This window comes from Adiantum capillus-veneris, chromosome 2 (assembly GCF_014529385.1).
Source record: "Adiantum capillus-veneris isolate H3 chromosome 2, ASM1452938v2, whole genome shotgun sequence".
NCBI classification, from domain to species: Eukaryota; Viridiplantae; Streptophyta; class Polypodiopsida; order Polypodiales; family Pteridaceae; genus Adiantum; species Adiantum capillus-veneris.
Window position 1 is genome coordinate 173,150,175 of NC_140932.1, and position 19,462 is coordinate 173,169,636.

Here is a 19,462-nt window from a genome sequence, read left to right on the forward strand (position 1 = left end):
CTTCAAGCTCAACCCTAGCTTGCATAAGGTCAAAGGCAAGTTTAGGTCGGGTTCCCACCTCAAGCTCAGCCCTAGCTTGCCTAAGGTCAAAGGAGTTTTAACACTAACCATTGGAGGTCTTTAATGAAGCTAACCCTAAGGTCTTTTAAGCTCCATTAGTTAACCTTGTTCTTTGACAGACCATCTCTCATTTGGGCCCCTTTACCATTGGCCCCGTGTTGAGATAGATCCATAAACACAAATTATATTCTAACCCCTGTTCCCGTTTATTATCCCACATTAAATGATCAGTTTAATATGAGAAAATCATTTGGGTTGGTTAGATATTAGATTTAATGAGAGAGAGAGAGAGAGAGAGAGAGAGAGAGAGAGAGAGAGAGAGAGAGAGAGAGAGAGAGCCCCGCTGGTGAACCAACGAGGGCAGGCCTGCTTACCCTCTCCTGTAGTCCCTGCGGGCTCAATTGGGCCACTGTTGGAGTGCACCTCTCTGGTGTGAAATAGAGAGAACAAGTCGGTGTGTCAGTTCTTGGAAGTCGCCAAACAGAGTGACAGAGAGAGTTCTGGAAGCACTTGAGAAGAGAGAGAGATCCACAAAGAGAGAAACGTGGAGTCGTCGACAACAAGACAACCCACCAAAAAAAAAAAACACGCATCTCCTCAGATTCTCCACTTTCGCCACTTTTCTTAAATCGTACAAACATATTACTATACCTGCTCTCCTCGCTCTAGTCGCTCTACATTAATAATAATACTCCATTTGTTCAAAAGATTCCCTCAAAATTCGGAGCTCCTAAGGTTTACAGAAAGGTGAAGCCTCCCTTCCTTTCCCCCCCTCGCACAGGCGTACACAGTCGCAAACCCCCTTTCCTTGCCCCCTCATGCAGGAGTACACAGACGCAAGCTGCCCTTCCTTTCCCAACAGGGCCGTCATGTGGACCTTCCCATCTCCTAGTGAATTCTCTCACCCGTTCTGCAAGGCCACATGCCGCCATCCCTTTGCATCTTGTGAAGGCATCATAGAGCTTCGTCTTGGTTTGCATATGTTGAAACCAACACAGCACAAAGAGAGAGAGAGAGAGAGAGAGAGAGAGAGAGAGAGAGAGAGAGAGAGAGAGACTGCCTCTCCCCTCCACCTCTCCGGCTCCCTCCTAATTCAATCCTGCCTGCTCGTCCGAGAGAGAGAGAGAGAGAGAGAGAGAGAGAGAGAGAGGTCGGCTACACCGCCCAGGCTTGAGAGAATCGACGATCGACACCTCCTGCCCTACGTACCTCCATCCACGAGCTCGTGTGTGTGCGTATATGAGAAAACACGAGTGCAAAATGGCTCGCGACAATGGCGCATGAGGTACAGGGGCAGAGAGACAACGTGACACGAGAGAGAGAGAGAGAGAGAGAGAGAGAGAGAGAGAGAGAGGCATTTTCCAAATATTCCACTCAATCACCCTTTTTCCAAAATCGACCACCCAGTAATTACTTGTTACATAATTACTCGGGAAGATTTTTAATCCCCCCCAAAACTAAAGAGGTTCCATTTCTGCAAGCCAATAAAATTTATTGCAGAAATGAAGTGCAGCAAGGCGTTCCTTCTCTCAGCGCTGCAGCCGCCTGCTACGTATATTGTTCTCGCTTTGGCTGGGCACTACAGTTCCTCCCTCCCGGCCACTTCTCTTCTTGTTGGTAGCCCCGCCGGCCCCTTTCTCGTCTCTCTCTCTCTCTCTCTCTCTCTCTCTCTCTCACACACACACACACACACACACACACACACACACACACACACATTTCTAACATGCGACGTGGACTTGACAGTGCTATCTCTTCCCCCGTTATTGTGGTTCTGGAACAGGGCAAGTGATCGCCTATATGGAACTACTCCAGCATACGCTTCAGTTGTGGGCCACTGTGGGTCAGCCGTGGTGACGTTCGTTATCAAGCTTCTGCCTTGTACTTCTCTATCCTCCTGTTCTTTTAATGAGTGAAGTCTGCTTTACAGAAAATTGAGCTAGACAATGATATTCTAACTCACCGTTATAGCTGAACTTCAAGAGCTTATGCGAACACTCATGGTTACCTTTGGTTTTTCATTTTGTAAGAGCTTGCTAGAGATTTCAACTTGTTTCTCTTGGCCGAAGAGGGGATGGACAGGTCCATACTTCTAGAGTACCCAGGCATGAACTAAAAAAGCATGATATCCAGCCAATGAGCACCGAGCATGCATAGAGATCAAAAAAGGGGAAGGGCCCCAAACTGATGCATCTTTGTGCAGACCATGTAACTACATCAATGTACTCATTTGTGCATGTGTTGCCCTATTTAGCTTGGAATACTCATGTGATGGGAACTAGCACTGAACTGGAAAAAACCTTGCTTTGTGAAATGAGGCTAGTCACTATTGTTGCCATTGCTGTCTCTATCTGAATGATCTAGGTAGCAATGACTTGCTTTGATTTATAATTTTTCTTAAATCACTAGCTCCTGGTGTTGTCTCTCTGCTCTGTTGGAGCCACCCTCTATCTCGTCAGCCATACAAACCATCGACCAAGGCTATTTGACCAGCTCCCATATGGAGTTTGTCTTGTGTGTCCAAGGTGCTCCATAAGCTGTCATGATGTGTCTCATATTGAAGTGCCGTCGTGCTTTGGCTCGTATCCAAGTGTTGGCCCAGTGAACAGGCTGACCATGCTACGGCTTCCCAAGTGTGAGGCATCTATGGAGAAAGGAACCCCATCATTGGGAGAATCTTGAGCCAAATCTATGGGGCCTGTGGGCAATCCCGTATGCGGTGCTTCTGGATCTCCAAAGATTCCTGCAACTAGGGCAAACCACCATGTGCAAGCCAAACCCCCTCTGTAGTCCCTTTGTGTGCGGCCAACCACCAAAAGACAATAATCTGATAAGCTTGATGGCTAGCCCAAAGCCGAGTCGTAAATTTTTCCAGGATGAGTCATCTGTGAGTCCCTGTTGGTGCCAATGCTATCATGCTTTTGGAATGGCATGCCGTCTCGACATCATTGTATGCTTGCCAAGCCAAGCTGTATAGTGGAAGAACGGAATCCTTGGTTGGTTGGGAGAGGCAAAGGGCTCTTGCAACAACCACTCACAATAGTACCATTGGAGTTGAGCTAGAGGTCGAGCTCCAAAAGCCCATAACTGCGAGTCCCTTTTGACTATCTCCTTTGAAGAAACCGGTGTTGTCCATATGAAGTGAGCATTATGATCCTTTGAAATGTGCACTCCGAGACCGCAGCCACCTCACAGAAAACAAGCGTTGCGAGGCCGATTCGAAATGTACGTACGGAACGGTGTTTCATAGGTACGAAACAAGTTTTGAGAATCGTTTGAAACTTATGAAATGCGGGAGTTCAAAAAATCATGTATGTAAGGTTATTTATAATCCCACTTTGAAATTCTTGTAAAAAGGGTTTAAAACCAACAATTATATACATGAATAGTATGATGAGTATGATCCATGTGACAAGCTACAACCACACTCTCAAAGTTCAAACAAACACCAATATATTGATGGGCCAGGCCGTTGTCTCCAGAAATCACCATATAGAGGTCAAAGTTGGCTCCACAGATAAACAAAGATGTCTAAACTCGCATCCAATGAGCCATGAAATGCTTGACACAAAGACTATGCATAGCTATGGTATATAAGGCTTATGCTAAGTGCGTCTTGAGTTTTATTACAAAATAATCGCACGAAACCCATAGCTCATGATTTTCGATTTTTACAAGTTAATGTCACAAACTTTGGTAAGCATGATGAGAAACGGGTTTTATAGCAAGAAACGTTTTGTAAGTTTCGAATGTGTACGAAATGGGTTTTAAAGCAACATTGCACTGAACATAAGAAAGCCGGTCCTCCTCCTTCACCTCAAAGAAACAACACTTCCGCCCATTTGTCTACAATTAGAACCTTTGATTGCATCAACACACCGGGTCTGCAGCTCAAAAGGTACATGCTAGTTAGTTGGGATCGCTAGTTGTATATCTTGGCACATTGTCAATCTCCCCGTGCATGAGCTATCTGGTGCAAAATGTTGGAGATGTTGAGGTATTGCGGGTACTTGTGCTGGTACTGAGGGTACTGACTTATGCTTGAGAAGTGACTCCTAGGGGCATTTATATATGGAATTAAAGCTGGGTTGGGCAATGCCAATATAAACCCACGTTTTCTTAAAATGACATCTATTAATGAGTTAATAAACTCACTTATAAGAGGTGCTTTACATGCAGATAAATACCTAGGCTGGGTACTAATGCAACCGTATGGAAACTCTCCCTAATGCGTACACCTAGTAGACACTTGCTGTGCTCATGTGCAATGAGAGGGTATGCAACTAATCTAAAGTGCCTGGACATGTACATCCTACATAAAGGCTCACAAGGGTGCCAGAACACTTCCTAGGTTGTCCTAAACCCTAGAAATAGGAGTTAGCTTGTCCACATGCACATAGGGTTAGATGTGCACGTGACATGTCATGGGACGCCAAGCTATATGTGGTCTAGTACCCAGCATATGTTCATGCTTTGTGCTAAGCAGGGGGTTCTAGACTAGAGGTTATTGAAGATGCTTCTCCGTACGAGCCGGCAGACCCTGATTCAGGCATGAGCACAAGTTCTCGTAGGCCTTGAGCACTCATGGCTAATTTTAGAGAGAGAGAGAGAGAGAGAGAGAGAGAGAGAGAGAGAGAGAGAGAGAGAGAGAGAGAGAGAGAGAGAGAGAGAGAGAGAGAGAGAGAGAGAGAGAGAGAGAGAGAGAGATGATGTGAAATGTTATATTAACGACTTCGAAAGGCCAAAATAACCTATGAGACCCAAAAGTTACAATTGGTGAATTTGTTACCATGTCTTGAGTATGGAAAGGACAAAGAACTAATACAAAAAACACTAAAACACCAAGGAAATGAATCTGAAGCTGATCCGGAGCTGAAACGAGATAGAGGGGGGGGGGGGGGGGGGGGAGGAGGGTTCAAATGAAATCTCTCATCGGTAGCTGTCGAATCTCATCAACATCCTCCATGGTCAGTACTCTGGTTGGGCGTCTTGCATGTAGAGCTAGAGTGATCTGATTCTTTTGCTGCAGCCTTCGTCGATGGTGGGAGACCCCTCGAGGTCGTGGGCATCTGGATCTGCTTAGCTCAATGGCTCGATCAATCAACATACCTCCAGTGTGGGTGGGCTCTGATATCTGCAGTGATAACTGCTCCTCTGGCTCTCCCTAGGCTGGTGTAAAGAAATCTTTGTAAAAATCTTGTGAGTCTCTAGGGAACATGAGCCACCTACTAATGGAATTGGAGCCTGAATCCTTGCGAGAAGAAGCTCCTTCCAAGGCTCAATGCCCTCGAAAGAATGAGCTTCCCTAGTAGTTTTATGACCGACCTAGCTGTGAAAGTTATGCATCTCATGTGAATGTGCCTAGTTATTAAGTGAGTTATTGCCTGTGTTTGACATAATCTATTTGGATTGCGTTGGGCAACTTTACATGGAAAGTACATAAGAGACTATGGGACTATCACTTTGTGCCTATCAATCTTAGGCTTGTCTTGTCTCTCTCGAAGTTTTTTTTGCAAGAAAAGGTGTAACCAACTTGGCACTGATAAGGTGTTAATCTCACAACTACTTGGCACTGATAATGTTAGGTGCAACGGAATGATTTGTTTGCACTTTGCTCAAGATGAGTGCTCCGAACTATGCTCAAGGTTCCTTTTAGTTCTTATGGAAGGGAGAGCCTTCCGTTCTTAAGGGAAAGTGCTAGATGAGGAACAAAGTGAATAGACATTGTGTGTGCAAGTGTATGAGACTGAGAGATAGAGAGAAAAGAGAGATACGACACCAGAGACGTTGTAAAACCCTCCTCCGAAGGCCCGACTCTCGTCGGCGAGAGTGGTCTACTTATGATTGCACAAAGTGGTACAATGACGATGCAATGGATTGATGCAACCTGGGACTATGCCGATGACGACGACGACTTTAGGCTGAAATCTGGGTCGGGCTCTTTCGGTGGCTGAAAATGACTGTTTTGGCTGTGTTTTTGTGGGCTGAAAACGACTATCTTCTCAGTTCTGCAACAAATTAGGGCTGAATCTGCTGCGTTTTCACAACTGCTGTACTTGCGTTTTTGGTATGCTGAAAATCTGCGTTTTCTACTACTGAAATCTGCGTTTTTCTACTGCTGCAATCTGCGTTTTGGTATGGCTGGAAACGCTGCCCAATTGCTGGTCTTGATGGCGATGGGGCTGCTGATGGAGACGCCAAGTGAGAAGAGGGGATGGCTCCTGAAAACGCTGGGCTGAAAGGGGAGTGCTCGCCCAGTGATGCTTGGAGAGGGTACTGAGGAGTTCCTGCTGAGAAGACGCTTGTTGAGCGGGGAGCTCATGCTGCCTCTTCTGCCAGAAAGTGCTAACTTGGGTTTGCTTATATATTAACTTAGCAAAATTGCCCTACCTACTTTTGTTGGAAAGTCACTTAAAAATAATAAGTGAAAATACCAAAAATAGGGAAAATAGGTTAAATGCACTGGAAAATTCCCCTAACTGAATCTGATGGATTCTGAAGGGAATACTGATGATCATGCTGTGTGCAACCAGAGGTTATGCATCTATGCTAAGTGATTGGGCATGCACGGTCTACGAATAGACTCACAAAAAGTGCCAGGTCACTTCTAAACTAGATTGACTGAACTATGATCATGCTGTAGCTTGTCCACGGACACATAGGGTTGGATGTGTCACGTGACATCCCCTCTTTTTCAAAGCGAGGTATTGGGTGGGCAAGATACTCGACGTTCAGCTTCTTGGGCGTGGCTACTACGAGATAGCGTTTGAGACTCTCGAGATGGCGTCCAAGGTCATTGCGATGAGCCCCCGGCCATTTGAGTAGTTCGGGCACACGTTCGACAGTGGCGCCATGGTTTCGATCCAACTATCGACGTTCTTGTCGAGGAGGCATACTTTCCCATTTCAGTCTGCTCCTCGGCGTGAGGAGGGAGTACCTTCCGCTCCTTTCAAGGATAGGCTCAAAGATTGGGACTGTCCTGGAGAGACCTCGCACGACAGCCTCTGTAGCTGCCAAGGCGGTTGGCATTTCCACAGGTTGTGTTCTGGTTCGGGACACCCACACCGTCCCGAAGGTCATTCTACTACCTCGAGTGAGTGGTGGTTGGTTCCGCCAAAGCGTGGAGTATTCGGGCCTCCCGAATCAGTGTTCCATTTGTTGTCAGATGGGCCATCTTGCGAAGGCCTGTCCACGGAGGAGGCCCCGACCTTCGCCTCAGCCCCCAAGGACTGGCCAGTAGCAGCAGACAGAGTCAAAGGGTACTCAGGCAGTTTCACCCTCCGAGCCTGGGGCTCAGGCAAAGGAGGGCTAGCAGCAGGTTCGTGGTCGGCCCACCACATCAACCTGGCCCTCAGGGTGGTCGCCAGGCTGCAGGCAAGCAACAGTGGGTTCCCACATGGAACCGTTTCGACTCTCTTCAGCAGGACGAGGTCCCAGCTTCACCCTCCACCTCAATCTCACCTTCGACGGGGGCCCCCCCCTTCCCTCCTCCTTCCTCCTCCCCACCTTGCCCTTCTCCCTCTGCCGCCCCCCGCCCCCCCATTCCTCCTCCTCCCACTAGCCCCCCTGCTTCCTCATCTCCTCCCGCTCCACCTATGTGGCAGGGACCAATCCGAGTGAACTCTGGAGTCAGTGATGGAGTGGCTGTAGGCATAGGCTCTCGAGTTCTATTACCACAAGGGAGACCTTGGGTTACAGGCCTGGTACAGACTCTATGGCCGTTGGCCAAGTTCTCAGTGACACCTCCAGACGTGGCAGGATGTAGACACATTGGTGGTACACTTCTTTACTGACACGGAGCCCGCATGCTATGTACACATATGTGAGGACTCCTGGACAAAGAAGGTTGCCCTGCACACGGCTTGCTCTTCTTGGGCTTGGGGCCTGGGCTAGACACTCTTTGCAGTCACGCCTATCTCGGGGACGCTCGGATGTGGATTATTCCCCATCCAAGCCAGCAACCTCGAAGATAGCACGGTTAGCTGCTATTGCAGCATTAGTTCTCTCTCGTTCTCCAGGAGGATCGTCTCATGGAACGTGCAGGGATTAGGTGGGCCTCAGTTTCAGGGCGAGAGGGGTCGATTGCGTTAGGAGCTTCAGCGATGCCTTGTGGGCGGAGAGATTGATCTTCTTATGCTGCATGAGCATCATATTTGTGAGAGTCGCATTAGACGATGTGGTCAGCTTTTGCGTGGGCGATATGAGACATTTTGGTCAGCTGCATTTGGACCTGGTGGTATCCAGGGAGGGGTATGTACGACTATTGCGGACTCTTGGCAGCAGGCCATTGTGGACAGAGGTATTATTGTGCCTGGCAGGGCTCAATGGATTGCTATGTAGGTTCAGGGCTGCCTCTTGGGTTTTCTGAACATCTATGCGCCCAATGTGGCAAGTGCACGTGCATAGTTTTGGTCTTACATTGTAGAGTCTTTGTCGCATGGAGAGCAATGGTGCATTGGGGGTGACTTCAACACCTCTGACAGGATTAGTGGTAGCCATGCTACAGTGCACGGAGCGGAGTGGGCAGCTTGGGTGAGGCTTTGTATGACTTTGAGGGTTTCAGATGTTTGGCAGGACTCTACCTTTGTGAGGTCCCGAGCCAGCCTGGCCTTCTCTTGTTCGGACAGCAGAGTGGAGGAGTGAATCTATCTTGGATAGATCACTTCTACGCTAGTGACCACATTTGTGACTTGGGTGGGTCAGTTTGCATTTTGGCTGGGACATCTTTTTCGGACCATGTACCAGTGATCCTCACTGTGACAGATAGACAGAGGAGGAGCACGATGCTACACATCCCTGAGAGGATCTTGTTGGACTCTAAGCTCAGAGAGCGAGTGGTGGATCTTTGGACAGAGGGCTTGGACACGTAGGATTCAGAGTGGCCTCTGGACTTGCTCAGCTTCAATAATTTCTTTCTTCAGGAGGAGGAGCACGATGCTACGCATCCCCGAGAGGGTCTTGTTGGACTCTGAGCTCAGAGAGCGAGTGGTGGATCTTTGGACAGAGGGCTTGGACACGTAGGACTCTCCTGCTGACAGAGTGGCCTCTGGACTTTCTCAGCTTAGTCGTTTCTTTCTTCAGGAGTCTACGGCCCGCCGCCTGGCTGCAGTGACGGAGGAGGAGCAGCGTCTCCGACGGGGCGTTGCTTCCTTGCGAAGGATGCAGGAGCAACACCCAGATAGTCCTTGGTTGGAGGAGCAGTTGCAGCATGCACGCCAGGAGCTTGCCAGAAATCATGACTGTTTTCAAGGATGTTTTTCTTGATGATCTGCCTCCTGGCTTGCCGCCTTCGAGAGGAGTAGATCATGGCATTGAGTTGGTGGTTGGTAATCAGCCCTTCTCAAAGCAACCCTATCGGTTTAGTAAAACCAAGGAGGATGAGATTCAGCGGCAGTTGAAAGATTATCTTGACAGAGGTTTTGTTCGGCCAAGTAAATCCCCGTGGGGAGCGCCAATGTTACTTTCTCGAAAGAAGAATAACACTATGCGCTGTTGCGTGGATTACAGGGGGTTGAATAAACTCACTGTCAAGAACAAGTATCCGCTCCCGCGTATGGACGATCTGATAGATCGGCTCCATGGAGCGTTGTATTTTACGAAGATAGACCTGCGATCAGGCTATCACAGGTTTACATACGCGTTATGGTCACTATGAGTTTTTGGTCTTGCCTTTTGGTTTGACCAATGCTCCAGCTACTTTTCAACAGATGATGAATGATTTGCTGAGACCATTTCTAGGCAACTTCGTTGTATTTCTCGATGACATCTTGATCTACAGCCGAAGTTTGTCTGAGCACTTAGCGCATATACACGCTGTTTTCGAAGTATTGAGAACTGAGAAGCTTTATGCTAAGGCTCCCAAGTGTGAATTCTTCAAGAAAGAGCTTCTGTATTTGGGTCACATCATTACTTGCGATGGAATTCGTGCGATCCTGAAAAGTTAGATAAAGTGCGAAGTTGGCCCATTCTGAAGAATGTGCGCCAAGTAAGTCCTTTTTAGGCTTTACAGGATTCTTTCGCGAATTTATCCAGGATTACTCTAAAGTTGCTGCTCCGCTTATGCAACTTTTAAAAGGAGGGGTGAAAGGGCCGAAGACTTCGGGTCCTCACTGTAAAGGTAACCCCCCTGTTGTGTGGAATGAGCGTTTTGACGAGAGCTTTTGGACACTAAAGCACTTGGTGACTGCTGCGCCAATATTGCACATTGTGGATCCTAGCAAACCATTTGTGGTTGAAACGGATGCTAGTGATTATGCCATTGGTGCGGCGTTATATCAGGATGGACGTCCTGTCGCGTTTGAAAGTAAGAAACTTTTTGATGCTGAGATACGTTATCCAATGTATGAGAAGGAGCTTTACGCCGTAGTCCACGCCTTGAGGAAATGGCGACACTACTTGTTTGGCTCTACATTTGTTGCATGGACAGATCATTACTCTTTGCGCTATGTCTGTGATCAGGGTGATCTCAGAGGCCGGAAGGCTAGATGGGTTGAGCTTATACAAGAGTTTGACTTTGAGATCCGTTATAGAAAAGGATCCAGCAATCGATTTGCCGATGCACTCAGTAGGATTCCTGAGGTTAATGACTTGTCTATCGCTGAAATCTCGACAGATTTCTATCTCTCTCTCCGAGGGGGCTATGTCGTTCCGATAGCTATTTTGGCAAGATATGGAACGAGGTCGAAGCGGGGCATGACTCGTGTATAGGCTTTTGTGGTCCGGAGAGCCAAGTGAGTCGTGCTGGAGAGACGAGACGAGATAGCGACAATATTCCATTAGAGGTGGACTATTGTTCAGAAATGGAAAAGTGTGTGTGTCGGAAATTGATGAGGCTCGACAAAGGATTCTGTTTGAATGCCACGATGTTCCTAGCACTGGGCACCCAGGCATCCAGAGAACTTTGGCTTTGGTCAAGCGATATTTCTATTGGCCAAGGATGCGCTCTTACGTAGAGAGCTATGTGAAGAGATGTGCTCAGTGTCAAGTCAATAAGGCAGAGTGCCTTAGGAAAGCTGGCTGCTACATCCATTGGAAATCCGAGATGCCAAGTGGCAAAGTATTTCCATGGACTTCATCGTTGGTTTGCCAAATGCTAGTCGGGGCAATGACACCATTTGGGTTGTGGTCGATAGACTACAAAAATGGCGAAATTTATACCAACGAAGTCGACAGTAAAAAGCCATGAGTTGGCAGTTTTATTTGTCGATCAGCTTTACAAGCTGTACGATCGGCCAGAGGATATCGTCAATGATCGAGATAGTAAGTTAACTGGCCGATTTTGGCGAGATGTGTTTGCTCATCTTCAGACGAAGTTGAGTATGTCGTCTTTTGACCATCCTGAGTCCGACGAACAAACTAAGAGTATGAATCAGACGGAGGACATGTTGAGGGCTTATGTCTCTCACAGGCGATCTGATTGGAAAAGGTATCTTCCACAATTAGAATTCGCCTACAATAGTAGCAAGCATTCTGCTACTGGATTTAGCCCATTCATGCTGATGTATGGATTCGAGCGTAAATCCCTGATTGCTATTGGCTTAGAGAAAGTCAACTAGTGCCAAGCTCGTGATTTCCTGTATGACATGCAAGAAATGCTCGAACTGGCTAAGGATAGTATAAGAACGGCTCGAGATCGAGTCACTACTTATGCTAATCAAAAGAGATCTCCCAGGACTCTATAGGTGGGACAATGGGTCCATCTGAAGATACCCAAGGATTCCAAGACCATGCAAACGGGAAAGCATTATAAGCTTTCAACTAGATATTGTGGTCCATTCTTGATCACAAAGAAAATTGGCCAAGTTGCCTATAAACTGGCTCTTCCTTCGGATGTTAGTATACATCCAGTGTTTCATGTCAGCCGCCTTAGAGTAAAATTAGGCGAAGTCGACGTTGTTGTGCCTATCGAGGAAAATGTATGGCAAGATATGCAAACTGAGTATATTCCTCGAGAACTAGAGGCAGTTTTAGATCATCGTACCCGTCATTCTCGCCAAAAGGCTTATGACGAGTACTGAATTAAATGGAAGGGTCAATCTGAAAGGTTCGCCACTTGGGAATCAGTTAGAGCTTTGAAAGCTCAGTATCCCCACTTTATTGATCATGACATCAATGGTTCTTAAGGGGGGAAGTATGTTATGTCCCGCTCATAGGAGAGGGGTTCTAGCCCAGACGCCGTCGGGATGGGCGTCCAGTGTCTGGGCGGACGTAGTGTGAACCCGACCAGTGTGGCTGGCCATTATTATAAAAGGGAGGCCAAGGCCTCATTTTTAGTCATCGACCACTGGCAGAATGCCAGTGGTGAGCCCGTGAGGCTAGAAGTGTGCGAAGTTACCTCGAGGAGGTGAGGCCGGGCGGTATGGGACGCTCAGTCTTACAGGTGCACACGTACGTCCTCGAACGTTGGCCCCAGCACGGGGGAGCTGCCGGATGGTGGCTATGGTCGGGTGGTTCGTTCGACGCGTCTGTAAGCGGTCCGTGTAGCTGGGAGATCCAGTCCTGTGTTCGTTTCAATTCCCAAGGAGGGTGGCTCCTTGGATGAGATTCGACAGTGGCGGCCCATCACCATCCTCAACTCAACCTACAAAATTCTAGCCAAGGCTCTGATCTTGAGGATTCAACAACCTCTGGAGAGCATTATACATGGGACCCAGACAGGTTTTGTCAAGGAGCGCAGTATCCTTGACAATATCTTCACTTTTTGGGAGGCATCTTCCCTCACGCGCTTCCGTGGTGTCTGGTGATTCTTCTTCTCAATTTTGAGAAGGCCTACGATAGAGTTGATTGGGTCTTTTTGGACGGCACTCCACGCAGGATGGGCTTCTTAGATGCTTGGATCAGAGGTGTGTCAGCTCTCTACAGACATGCACACAGTCAAGTGCTTTTGGCAGGAGGTAGAGGAGGCCGTTTCATGCTCACACGTTCGATCAGACATGGCTACCCTCTTACCCCCTTTCTCTTTCTGTTCTATGCTGAGGTGATGACTAGATTCTTGGTTTCACAGCAGGTTGGTCTACGTGGCTTAGCACTCCCTATTCGGGGCGAGGAGCTACTGAATGCTGAGTTTGTAGACAACTCAGCTTTGTACTTGGAGTGCCAGGAGGCCAACCTACACAGCTGTGAGCAGGCTCTAGAGACGTTTTGGCGTGCATCAGGTGCACCGATCAATTGGAGGAAGACCGTGGCTTTCTTGATTGGCAATGCTCCTATGCTTGATTGGTTGCCAAGTGAGGATTTTAGATGGATCCCCCCAGGGATTGCAGTTTGATACTTGGGCTGTCAGTTTGGCTTGGACTTGTCTCCTGAGCAGCAGATTGCTCCCCTCCTCTTGATGGACAGGAGGAAGTTGTTACATTGGAGCTCGGCACGACTTTCTTTGGCAGGTAGAGTTGCAGTGGCCAACCAGGTGTTGCTGGCTACTATGTGGTACATTACATCTTGTTGGATCTTTTCGAGCTTTTGCATCATCCAGATAGAGAGGCTGATCAGGAACTTTCTTTGGTCTGGGCGTGACACTCAGATAGCCCGAGCCAAAGTAGCTTGGCAAGTCATCACTCTACCTTGTTCTCAGGGGGGGGTTGGGGATCATAGACCCATCACAGCAGAGCAGAGCCCTTCTTGGGAAGCTTGTTGTCAGTGGACTGCTTCCAAGGGAGGAGCCCTTGAAGGAGTTTTTGCTTTAGCAGCTTAGAGCTCGAGTACCTCAGGTAGGAAGCCCTTGGAGACCTCCTCTCACATGGATCTTCACAAAGATACGCAGAGTTGGTTTGAGGAGGAGATTGGAGGATCGTTTTGCTGTGAGCCTGCTTCGCTCTTGGCAGCAGCTGCGGAGAGACTTGGAGTAGCACTAGCGCACCTGCACGGAGGAGCGCTTGAGACAACCCCTTGTTTGGAACCACCTTGGTCAGCACTCAAAGAGGCCACTTGGTTGGTAGTAGGTCTCATGTTTCTTGGGGTCCCATGGCAGAGGGTCCAGCACGCACGCTAGGTGACTGGCTTCAGTTCTCAGGTTTGCTAGAGGAGTTATAGAGCATCCAGCTGTAAGGCATGAGAGGGGTGTAGAGCATGTGTCAGGACATCACAGAGGCAGTAACAGCTGAGTAGCTCACATCTCTAGAGTCAGTAGCTCCCAGATGTATGGGGGCCTTCACGTGACTAGAGGTCCTCATCGTAGTTCTTGCTTGCTCAGAGACTATACCCTCCCTGTTCTTCGAGATACAGGGCGAGGGTTGACTTCACTGAGCCTCAATAGAGGCTCCACAGGTTGCAGAGTACTGTTTTCAGAGGATCCGAGCAGTGGGCATCTGCGGGAGGGCTTGTATCATCGATCCTGACCCAACAGCTCTTGAGACAGGCCATTGGAGGCTTTGGGCTTGGGAGAGCTGTCCACTTGCATGAGTGCAGTGGAATCCTGGAGAGTGGTTTTGGAGGGACCCTTTCTCCTCAGCCAACCATCCAGGGGTCCTTTTCTTTCAGTACATTGTTCGACTGGGACGCCACATACTGGCAGCACAGAGAGGCTCGTCCTGTTGCAACACCTCATTGGCAGGAGGAGGGTCTCACAGCTGAGTTCTTGTCAGCCTTTTGGGCGAGGCTGGGGGACGCCAGACACCTGCAGCGAGTCGGTCTGTTCGAGTGGCTAGTTGCACACAGAGCTACAACAGTGGGGAATTGGCTAGTACACAGTGGCCTTCTAGCAGCATGCGCAGCTTGTGACCGTTATTTGGAGAGTCAACCTCATTGTCTGTGGACCTGTCCTATGGCGCAACAGGTTTGGCTTGTGGTCCTTCGACTAATGCCAACTCTTTCCACAGCATGACAATACACTTGGGGGGCAGTTGCTTGGTCCACTCTCACTAGCCTTGCACTATAGTTTGAGCTATCCTCCACCAGTAGGATGATAGTGATATAGGGAGGCCGACCTATACTCCAGCCTGCTATGGAGCTTTCCCCACAAGAGTGGTGCAGTGAGAGAGAGGTGTGTTGGGAGCTCGTCTGTGGCCTGTGACACTCTGGTTCATTTGGCAGGCCTGCAATTATCGCATCTTCGAGACTCGCCTTGGGCCACCAGCGGAGACTGTTCGAGATTTTTGGCTGGAGTTGATCCATACTTTCAGGGGACAGTTTGAGAGACTTCAGGGCAGCTCCGCCCACTTGTGTGGCTTTTCCCTCCTCCCATCTCTTGATTTAGCTTTCATTGTACATATGGTGTTTTTTTCAGTGGAAGAGTCTCCCCCCTTGGTCGATGTAGCCTCTCTAGCAGAGGTGGTTGTAGCCCTATGGGCAATTTTATTAACTAATAGAAGGATTTCTTTCTTGGAAAAAAAAGTATTTTAAGTGATTCTCTCGTGTGTCGTGTCGGATTCTCGACTTGGGGTGCCCAAGCTTGTGACATGGAAACTTGTGTAATCACCTCCGGCGAGTGATCGGACGGAAACAAAGAGATAATTGCAATCTACACACTTCGCAACACTTTTAGTACTTCAAAACAATTGAAACAGAAAAATAGAGAATCCACATGGGAACATGTGGAGTGGTGGAGTTCCATCCCTAGACGTATTGGCCCCAAAGACTGGCGCCCCTTTCGGTATTTCTTTATTTACTGATTTGCAAAGGATACAACTCCCTCCGAATCAATTTTCCAGCTCGAGATGCCGGAAAGACTGGCCCGGCACTTATAAAGAGTACAAGGGATGCTAAAAACAGAGCCCCAAAAGCATTAGGTTCAAAAGCACTTATTCCTAAAAGCATCTGCATTCAAAAGCTAGGACTAAAACTTGTCCAAACCAGCTAGCGTAAATTACGAAATTCTGTACAGCATGCCACATCACCAGCTAGCATGAATTGCGGGGTCCGTACAACTGTTGCCACATCATCAGTCCCTTACGCAATCTTTGCGGGTGTCCGTATAGCTATTGCCACGTCATCGACTTGTGACATACCCCTCTCTTAAAGAAGAGTATTCGCCACACACACATACAAAAAGCGTAGAAGCTGATGACGTGGCATCCTATACGGAATTCCGCATTTTGCGTTGGCTTGCTGACGTGGTAGATTGTACGGATTTCCGCGTTTCATGCTGGCTGCTGACGTGGTAGAGGTGTACGGATTCCTGCTTTTGTGCTGGTAGCTTTTGAGCACTTGCTTTTGGGCCAGTTGCTTTTGAGTTTGAAAGATTTTCATGTAATTGCTTTTTATGGCCAAGTGCCTTTAAAATATGCGGCAAGGGTTCATTCTATGGCATGCTTCCTAGAGAAGGTGCAGAGGATGGAGTACCGGCAATGTACCGAGTTCAAGCAATATAAAGAAATACCGAAAGGGGCGCCAATGTTTGGGGCCAGTGTTCTCTGGGGTGGAAATCTGCCACTCTATGTCGCATGTGCTCTCTCTCTCTCTCTCTCTCTCTCTCTCTCTCTCTTTCAGTTCAGTTGTTATTGAAGTGCTAAAAGTTTGTTCAATTTCTTCTTTTCTATTGGCACGTGGTGTTTGTCTTGTGACAGTGGTATCAAAGCTTTAGGGGTGTGCTTTTCCGAAAGTATACCGGTCCCACCAAAGAGCAGACTAAGCAAACTGGTGCTTCCAAAGTCTACTGGATTTATTTGAAGTATCTTCAGGCCTCGACCTTGGACTTAGTAGCCCCTACCACCCTTTGTACATCGCGCATCGGGTGCGATCCTGTCTTCATCGCTATGTCTTACATGGCATAAGCCATAAGGATCACTTGCAAAGAAGGATCAAGGATTCTTTTCAAGCCGTTGTTTTTCTCAGAGGCATTGCCATGTAGTGGTGGATATTTACAGCTACCATGCCGTACACTCCAAGGACTTGGCAAGCTTTTAAGAGAATTTTTGCCCAAAGTTACATGCCTTCAGATGAAACCGGCCCGTAGGGCGGTAGGCGTTGGCTTTCACCCGAAATTCTTTACTTTATACACACACGTAGAGCACTTTGCAAAGGAGACCTGTAACGGGAGTTAACACTTAAACACACACACGGCTCGGAAGCTAGAATGCTCCGAGCAGACGCCGACAACTTGTAGGCCCCAAAATTGGCGCCCCTTTCGGTATTTCTTTATTCTTTAGGAGGGTAGATTACAAGGTAAGGTCCTGGGAATCCTTCACGTGTATCCACCTAGATACCATTTGATTTGGCCAAATTTCGGCAGCATAACAGCCCCAAAACTTGCGCGAAACCAATTCCCCTGGTGGAACTCGCTTGCACTGGCGTATACCCTCTGATTCCTGTCCAAAAACAGTAAATTCAGCACGCTGTATTTACTGGTTTTTGCCCTGTTTTCAGCCCCAAACAGTCCCCTAACTGTCCTTTGCCAGTGGGGCACTATTCCCAATGATCCTGGCGTCCGTATGGCTGAAAAACAGTGAATTTACAGCGCATACACAGCGCTGATTTTGCACCTGTACGGTGAGGTTATGACCCTCACCGGTGCCTGCTTTGGGGCAGCAGTTAGCTACCCCTGTTCCTGCTCAAGGAGGCTCTTGCCTCAGCACAAAAGCATGAACCCACACAGCTGTACATCAATCAAATGAAGAGCCCTCTTGTGGGGCATCACATAACTGCACGTAGGGGAGAGAGAGAGCAGTGTGTAGTGTGCAGGGGATCACTCCTAGCACCACACTGTACATGAGAGGGAAAGGAAGCACTCCATAGCTCTTAACCTGTGACAGGTTCTCAATGAAGCATCCTCCCAGCATAAATCGAGCACCCCCTCTTTTGCCCTTAACCTGTAATGCATCTGTGAACAAATAGATGCAAAAAGGAGAAGATTTCCATGGCTGCCAAAACCTGCGTATCGCTGGAAACGCAGCAAAACAGCCCTGTAAACACGCATCTGATGCCTTCCAATGCTGAAAATGAGCTCCTTGGACCTAGGCAAAGTCATGGGAAGCTCAAAAATGGAGAGAAAATCAGCGTTAATAGCCTCCAAAACTGCTCCAAAAAGTCAGTTACGAGTTCTCTTCTCCCAAACTTGGTAAATTGACCAAAAAGTGCCACTTGGCACTCATGCATGCAATTTCCCCGCATTGGGTTTCCTGCTTAAAAATCTCTCAACTTGTGCATCAGTTGACTTTGCAGCAGAGTACTAAAATGTTCCCTTGGTCATACCGAAGGTAATGACACGAACACATTTCACGGCCCAGAATAGCAGTTCCCTAATTTTTAGGAGATGCTTCCGTCGGGCTCTCGCTGGTCTTCTGACCATCTATCCTCATTGGGACCGCATCCAAAAGTGCAATGTGGCCCAACTATCGGATACTTTCTGTTGGTGATCCCACCTTGACTTTATGCCTTTATTGAGTTCACTTCCTAGTATCCACCAACTTGCTAAGTGCGACGGGGGGGACCTGTTTGATCTTGCTCTGAGCCTAGACATCCTCTTACCGTACGAATTCCAGTGCCGACCAACTTCCCGTCTGCGGGTGAAACTACCGTTCACATTGGCCATACAATGTCCGACCATTTGCAACTTCAAAAAGAGGGTCTCAAAAATAAAACAAAAATCATTGGAAAGAAACCAACAACTAAGGTTAACAATTGCCACGTCCTCGTGACATACCCCCCTCTTGAAATCGCAAACGTCCTCGATTGCATACCATAATTACATGCCATAGATGATCTTGTGTGGTAAGCACCCTTTTATCATCGCATGTATCCGCAAGAAAGACTGTCAAAACATATGTACAAATGACTTAATGAGACCTTCATACTTTTGTCAAACTGTACACTGCTGTTGCACTGAATCCATGAGTACATTTGATGTGCTAGCTCTATCATTACCCCTCCTTTGCAAACATTGGGTTGGGGCATACGTAGGCTGTAACCCAAAGGCCTCAAGGTAAAGTTGCAATACATTTGGTGACTCTGACAGTTCATGCTCTTCCATCCACTTTGCATCCATAGGTGGATAGTTCTTGAACTTCACCATAGCATCTTGCAACCTGTCCCTTAACTTTTACGTATGCAAAAGGCTCTTGCCTCTGCAAACGAGCATAATTCCACCAACACTATGGCGTACTACCCACGACCAAGCAAGCTCAAATTTCAAGATGATTTACCAATGCGTCATAGAATCCAAGCAATTGCCTCAGAGAATCGGCAAGCAGCATGTCACCTGGCAGACCCACATCACTCCCGCAGGAGAGCTAGTGGCCAATCTACCACCGTGAGACCTCTCCCTATCTCATCTTGGTTCATACTTGCAAACCCTAAAATGCAGCAGAAAATCAGCCCTAATTTGACCACTTTTCGGCAGGGCGAACATGCGGAATTTCTTGTCTGTCCTGTGAAGAGAAACCCTCTTCCATAATGCCATTCCCTTTGTCGGCCATAGTGTAATCCCGCATTCGTGCACTCTGTGTCTTTACCCTGAACAATCCAGGCTCAC

At 47.9% G+C, this 19,462-nt stretch overlaps 1 protein-coding gene across 1 annotated transcript in view; it reads left to right on the top strand.

The window, feature by feature from the left end:
- Positions 1-1,552: 1,552 nt before the first annotated feature.
- The window catches only part of LOC147464079 (uncharacterized), an 87,761-nt gene continuing 69,851 nt past the window's right edge, over positions 1,553-19,462 (top strand). The window contains exons 1-2 of the mRNA XM_086492667.1: positions 1,553-1,677; positions 1,844-1,941. The gene's annotated coding sequence lies outside the window, so the exon portion shown is untranslated. The remainder of the gene's footprint in view (positions 1,678-1,843; positions 1,942-19,462) is intronic.